The sequence below is a fragment of the Marmota marmota genome, unplaced genomic scaffold (assembly GCF_001458135.2).
Source record: "Marmota marmota marmota unplaced genomic scaffold, marMar, whole genome shotgun sequence".
Classification (NCBI taxonomy): domain Eukaryota; kingdom Metazoa; phylum Chordata; class Mammalia; order Rodentia; family Sciuridae; genus Marmota; species Marmota marmota.
Window position 1 is genome coordinate 1,451,452 of NW_025999872.1, and position 6,712 is coordinate 1,458,163.

General features: G+C 44.2%; 1 protein-coding gene across 1 annotated transcript in view; it reads left to right on the plus strand.

The window, feature by feature from the left end:
* Window positions 1–6,036: 6,036 nt before the first annotated feature.
* Window positions 6,037–6,712, plus strand: part of Kpnb1 (karyopherin subunit beta 1) — a 26,494-nt gene continuing 25,818 nt past the window's right edge. The window contains exon 1 of the mRNA XM_015506651.2: window positions 6,037–6,247. The gene's annotated coding sequence lies outside the window, so the exon portion shown is untranslated. The remainder of the gene's footprint in view (window positions 6,248–6,712) is intronic.

Here is a 6,712-nt window from a genome sequence, read left to right on the forward strand (position 1 = left end):
AATTAAACATGTTTTGGTCCCAACTCCAAAAAAACCAAAGGCCAAATGTACTGATATGCAGATGCTAACACACAATAAGGGATGAGGGAGGGAAGAATAACAGTTCTATGGATTAGATAAAGGGGAATGAAGAGAAGGGAGGGGGGATGGGAACAGAAAAGACAGTAGAATGAATTGGTTATAACTTTCCTATGTTCTTATATGAATACAGGACCAGTGTAACTTCACATCATGTATAACCACAAGAATGGGAAGTTATACTTCCTGTATGTGTCAAAATACACTATATTGTCATGTGTATCTAAAAAGAACAAATAAAAAAAATAAAAAACGAAACAAAAAAAGTTTTGGTCATGAATTTTTTTAAATATTTTTTTATTTGTGGATGAACACAATACTTTCTGAACTTCAGCCCTAGCATTGGTCATGAATACTTCTGACATACAAAAAGTTACAGAGAAAAACCTGTCAAAATGAAATGCATTTTGCAATCCATACATAGTCCAAGAAATGCAACTCGAAGCCCCATGTACCCTACCCTGTCCTATTAATCACGGAGGAAGGTCCAATTCCTCCCACTTGGGATACACTGCAAAGTGGCATCAGTATCCCTTCCACAGTGCAAGCCAGAAATCTATAGATATAGTGACAACTCTTTCTTCCAATCACCAAGTTAATTACTTTTGGTACTCCTTTGTTTCCATCATTCCTGCTATGGTTTTCCTTTTCACAAGTACCAACTCTTATCTGGATTATATTGATGACCTCCTAACCTGGTTCCCTGCATCTGCTTATCTCATTCCATCCAATCCCACACTGCAACCACTATCCTTCTTAAAACACTTCAACAGCTCCTCTTTGCTCTTAGGATACAGAAAAAACTGCTTGCACGGTATGCAAGGTTTCCCTACTCAATATTCTAGTTCCCTCAGTCCTTTGTTATCTTGTGTTTTGGGGATATTGGTCTTGCTGTTCCTTGTAACCCCCAATTCCTTCCCACCACAGAGCCTCTGTACATGCAATTCCTTTGTTCTTTTTTTAAAAAAATTTTTTAGTTGCTGATGGACCTTTATTTCATTTATTTATTTATATGTGGTGCTGAGAATTGAACACAGTGCCTCACACATGCTAGGCAAGTGCTCTACCACTGAACCACAACCCTAGCCCAATTCTTCCCTTCTTTGGGTATGCTTGCCTTGAGTCCCAACTGGTTATTCCTTGGCAGTGTCATTTTCACTTCACATTTGAGAGGTTAAATGATTAAAATCTATCTTCCCTAACAGGATAAAGACCCAAAAGTACTAACTTAGCATAAAATTTGCTAAACAGATAACAGCTAATGCATATATAATATTTTTAGGGCAGTGTTCCTATGCAACATGTACTAACTCACTTAGGACCTCCCAAAAGCTTTATGAGGAAAGTACAATTATTACCCCCATTTTACATTAAAAGTTACACAGGCTAAGAGTCTGTAAAGCTAGGAAATGAACACAGGAAGCCAGTTTCTGGAGTCTGAGCACAACATTCATGCTATCGGTGCCTCAGCAACACCTGCTGAATGCAGTAGCATGGGAGTACTTTTGACTAACAGCTCCATTAGTAACCTTAGACTATAAACATTTTGTTTTAGTGCTGGGAATGGAATCCAGGGGCATGCTAGGCAAATGCTCTACCACAGAGCTACAACCCCAAGCCCAGGGTCTAATGGTTGACCAGAACTTTACTGCTAAACTTTTATTTTCTCAGGATTTTATTTCAGTTACTTTAAAAATCCATTTGAGTGGGGCATGGTGGTGCACACCTGCAATCCCAGTGGCTCGAGAGCCTGAGGCAGGAGGACTGTGAGTTCAAAGCCAGCCTCAAGAAAGCGAGGCATTAAGCAACTCAGTGAAATCCTGTCTCCAAATAAAATACAAAATAGGGCTGGTGGTGTGGCTTACTGGGTGAGTGCCCCTGAGTTCAATCTTGATACCCCAATAAATAAATAATCCATTTTGAGGCCTGGGATGTAGCACTTGCCTAGCATGCACAAGGTCTGGGTCCAATCTGCAGCACTGCTAAAATTAATGAATAAACTAGCAAATGAACGAATTCGCCCTCACCTACCAATGTCATGACTGGTTTTGAGGTAGAGTAAGTGGTCTGGCAAACTGCTGGAGAGCAGGAAAAACTTGACTAAGAAGCAAAGGTGTATGTAGATCATCTGTAGTGTGGGTAATCCATGGAAGGACAATTCAAAATTTTCATGGATGACACCCAAATCTTCATCAATTTATTGCAAAGTTACACACACAGGGCTTCTCCCACCATTAGTAGACAGTGCTCAAGGCTGGGGTGAGGGAACGGTGAAGCCACAGGAAATAACTAGTCACAATATGGTGTGAGGAATGACCTCCATATGCTTCTAACCTCAGAACTGCAAAGAAATTGCTAGCAGAGAAAGATCACTTCTTCTTTCAAAAATCAAAGATAAATGGCCAAGCTTTCCTAATTTTTTTTCAAGTCAGCAAAGACTGACTTGAAAGTTTTCCCAGTGTGGCAATGTAGAGCAATAATTTCAAGCTCAAGCTATATAGTGAAGAGCTCTATAAATCAGCTACATCCAATTCACCTTGAATCAACAAAATGAAATGTAACTTTTCTTCTTTTTTGCTGTGCTGGGGATGGAATCCAGCGCCTTGTGCATGTTAGGCAGGTGCTCTACCACTAAGCTACATCCCCAGCCTTTTTTGAGACAAAGTCTACATTTCCAGGTTGGCCTAAAACCTGTAATCTTTCTGCCTCTGCCCCAGTCGCTGGTATTAAATGCAAACTCCCGATCAATTCAGGAAATGCTTAACCTGGAGCCCACCTACCAATGTCAGGGGAAGTCAAGAAACCGCACTTACACATTCATTCTGGGTCAAGGTTATGCCTTCGTAGGGGCACCTCTGAAGGGCAGAAACATTTCTATTCTGTCAAATACCGGGTAACTACGGACGGAAATCTAAGCCCATCCCTAAGTGAGACTATAAAAGCACAGGTCTCAAAACCTACAAACAGACCTAAGGGGCCTCCTTGGAGGGAAAGCGTCGTGAAAGGCCAAGGAGTAGTTAGGAACTCTAGAGTCCAGTCCAGACCAAGTTACTATTACTAAACCACGGTGCGACCTTATACAAGTTCCATACCCTCTCTGGACTTCAATTTCCACGTCTGCGCTTTGGAAGTTGAACCACATGGTCTTCAAAATCCTTTCCAGCCAAGAGTCTAATAACAAGTAGATCTAGCTATTAAAGCAGCTTCATGTGGACGCAGTACAGAACTTTAACGGTCCGCCCCCTCCCCAGGCCCGCGAAACCCTCGCTCAACACGCCCCTCCGAGTGACTGCACTTTCCGGACCGCTGTCCGAGCGGTACGCGGTCAGCTCCACCCCTTCCTGGAGGCGTCCCATCGTGCTCCGCGATTCTAAAACGGCGGGGCGCCTCCCGCCTTTCCGCGCCCGGACCCCGAACTCCTCTCCCCAGTTCTCCCGGGCACCCTGTCCTATCAACGTCTAGTATCCCAGCCAATCACAAGGACTCCGAGACTCGCCTTCAGCCCACCCTTTTGCCCGCGCTCAGCCTGTCTGAGCTTAAGGCCTTGACCAAGTCAATCCAATCAGTAGCCGGCTCTCACCTGCCCCACCCCGACTTCCCTCTCCTCGGCCAATCCGCGTGCCCCATCCCGCTGCCCGCCCAGCCAACCCGGACCCTAAAACCTGCGGACGAATGGGCGCAGGGCGGCCCTTCAACGAAGAACGCCTGGCCAATTGGGGATTCCGCGTGGCCACAGTGGCAGCCAATCGACGTGGAGCGCGGTGCCGCCGCGGAGAGGTTCAGCCCAATATCCCTCCGCCTTCCTCCCTCCCTCCCTCTCTCTCTCCCTCCCCGAGAGCCGCCGCTCACTTACTGCCTCCCTTCCTTCTTTCTCCCTCCGCCACCCGAGCACCAGCCGCGCTCTGAGCTGCCCCCGGGGTCCCTCCCCCGCCGCCAGAGGAGCAGCTGCCGCCGCCGCCAGCAGCACATTAGGAGGGCGGAAGGAAGANCAACCTAACCCCGCCATCGGGAAGCCGGTGGGTGTGTCCCGCCCCGGGCCCCGGGGCTGGCCAATGGCGTACCGCGCCGGGGTGACTGCTGCCCAATCGCCGTGCGGACTGAGGGCGGCGGTGCAGCGGGAGGGAGAAAGAGGGAGGGAAGGGAAGTTAGGTTGCACGGCGCTGCGTGTTCAGCAAGGGTGGGGGTGGGGGAGCCGGGCCTAGGGGCCATGTGGAAGCTCCGGGCCCGCCTGCTTGCCGGGTGGTGGCTGAGGCCGGCTTCTCCTTCCTGTCCCTTGGCCCCTGTGTCTCTCTCCACCTACTTCCCAGAGTTCTACCCTTTCCTATCTCTCTTGGTCTGTGCTTATGGCCAGGCCTGGCACCCGACCGCCTCTCAACCCATTCTCAGTAAAAATTTTTCCCTTTGCTGCCTGGTTATTACTTTTCTGAGATATACATACACATACATAGATAGATATATATTTGAAGTTAGGTGAGTAGAGATTTGATCACTAGGGATCTGCATCCAGACAACGGACAGACTCATCCTTGAGATCAGGCCTATTTCCTGATGAAATCCCAGAGGAAAGTTCCTGCCTCTCATGTTTTCAAATTTAAGGGGCACCAAGAAAAAAGGAAATAATTTCGCTAAGGCCTGGACCTTTGTTTAAAAAAGTGAGGTGGATTGGTTAAAATAGCCTGCTGCCAGAAATGTTTCTCTTTGGTGTCCCTCCCTTGTTGGGGGGGGATGGGGAACACAGGGAAGGGTGGATGATACTTCAAGTCTTTTTAATAGGTAATAAGTCTGAAGAACACTGTAACCAGATGTGTTCTTTTGCAATATCCTGGCACAATAATGTCAACGACAACAAGGTGGCAGGGCTTATTTTATACAAACTGCCTTTGAATGATTATTTTCCATACTTATGTGTGCTAGCTTTTACTAACTTTTTTATCCTTTGTCTAGAATAAATTTTCCTGCTCCTATAGGCTGATAAACTCCATTAAGAGTATATTCCTGTTTCTGCTTTTACTAATTTGCAAAAAAGCCTTTTATTATTTAAATTCTTTAATGGTACATAGTTAATAAAATTGGGAGGAATTACTTTCTCTCCTGTGCTTTTAGAATTTGTTAGCAGTAAGAAATTGTATCTACTTTTGGCTTCTATTGACTTTCCTCTTTGGATAGGGCTTTTTTGGTGTGAAAATTTTTAAACAAGGGGTGGCTTTGGGGACCTGTGTGTTACAAAAGATTGAGTATGCTTTTCAGGGATCTATTATATTTAGTAGACTAGTCTAAAGTGTGTAGGAGCCTTAGTACATTTTTGTTGCAACAACTTGCCTTGCCATTTCTATCTTTTCAGTTATTCCCTAATTCTAAATATTCATTAGCATTTTGCCTTATAACTCGGCTTGTTATTGTTCCTCAGAGCTAGGCTCCTAAGTCTTGTGTTGGAGACTAGAAATTCTTATCTACAAGAATTTCCCTCTTATCAAAGATTACTTGCTTCCATGAGATCAAAAGCTGCCCTCAGTATCATTTTTGGGGGGCTAAGGTATTTTAAATTTAGAAAAAGAATTTTACTTTTGTTCCCTGTCATAATCCTTCAACAAATATTTATTGAGTACTAATGTGAAAATTTGGAAAGATGATCTTAATGGGGAATCTTAATAAGTGTGAGGCTGCAGAAGATGGGAACTTCATCACATACTCAATGACATTTATAGTTTGTTTTTGATACGTGGTCTTGCGGTGTTACCCAGGTTGGTTTTAAAATTCTGGACTCAAAGGAGCCTGCATCTGAGTGCTAGAACTATAGGAATATGCTACCATGCCCAGCTTTGGATTACAAATTTGATGTTTTCTAAGATAATTGAACATGATGTCCTGGAAAATTGACTGGTCTTATCCCCATTCCCGATCCCGCATGGTTTGGTGCTCTAAACTATCCAGAGTTGTTTGAAATTTCTAAGAAATTTTCATTTACAAATGCATTTTTTCTTAACAGCCCACTTTTCTCGTGGAACTGTCCAGAGTGCTGGCAAATCCAGGAAACAGTCAGGTTGCCAGAGTTGCAGCTGGTCTACAAATCAAGAACTCTTTGACATCAAAAGATCCAGATATCAAGGCACAGTATCAGCAGAGGTGGCTTGCTATTGATGCTAATGCACGACGGGAAGTCAAGAACTATGTAAGTAAATTGCACCTCATTTTGGTCATACTGTCTAGGGAATAAGAAACATCTTTGTTCTTTTGTCATTTGTTTGGGATGGAGCTTGACAGTGTGACATTTGTGGGTTCTAAACTCTACCTGAAGGTGAAAGTTGTATTTGGTTTTAATGTCTTTCAATTCAGTTTGTCTGATGGATTGGAATTCAGTATCAAATGATTGAGGTAGCCTGCAATGGTTTGGAGAGTTTTAATTGGATCTCTTTGAATTGGAGTAGTATATGAATGGATGCTATATCAGAATCACTTACATAATCTCTGGGGATGTAGCTCAATGGTAGAGCACAGACCACATGGCTGTCGTGGCGTTGGGTTTGATCCTCAACAGCACACCCCAAAAAGGGGTGTGGGTGTGTGAATTTCTAAGTTCTTCAGATATTTTGGTTTGGAAGGCCTAGAATAAAAGTTTTTTTTTTTTTTTTTTTTT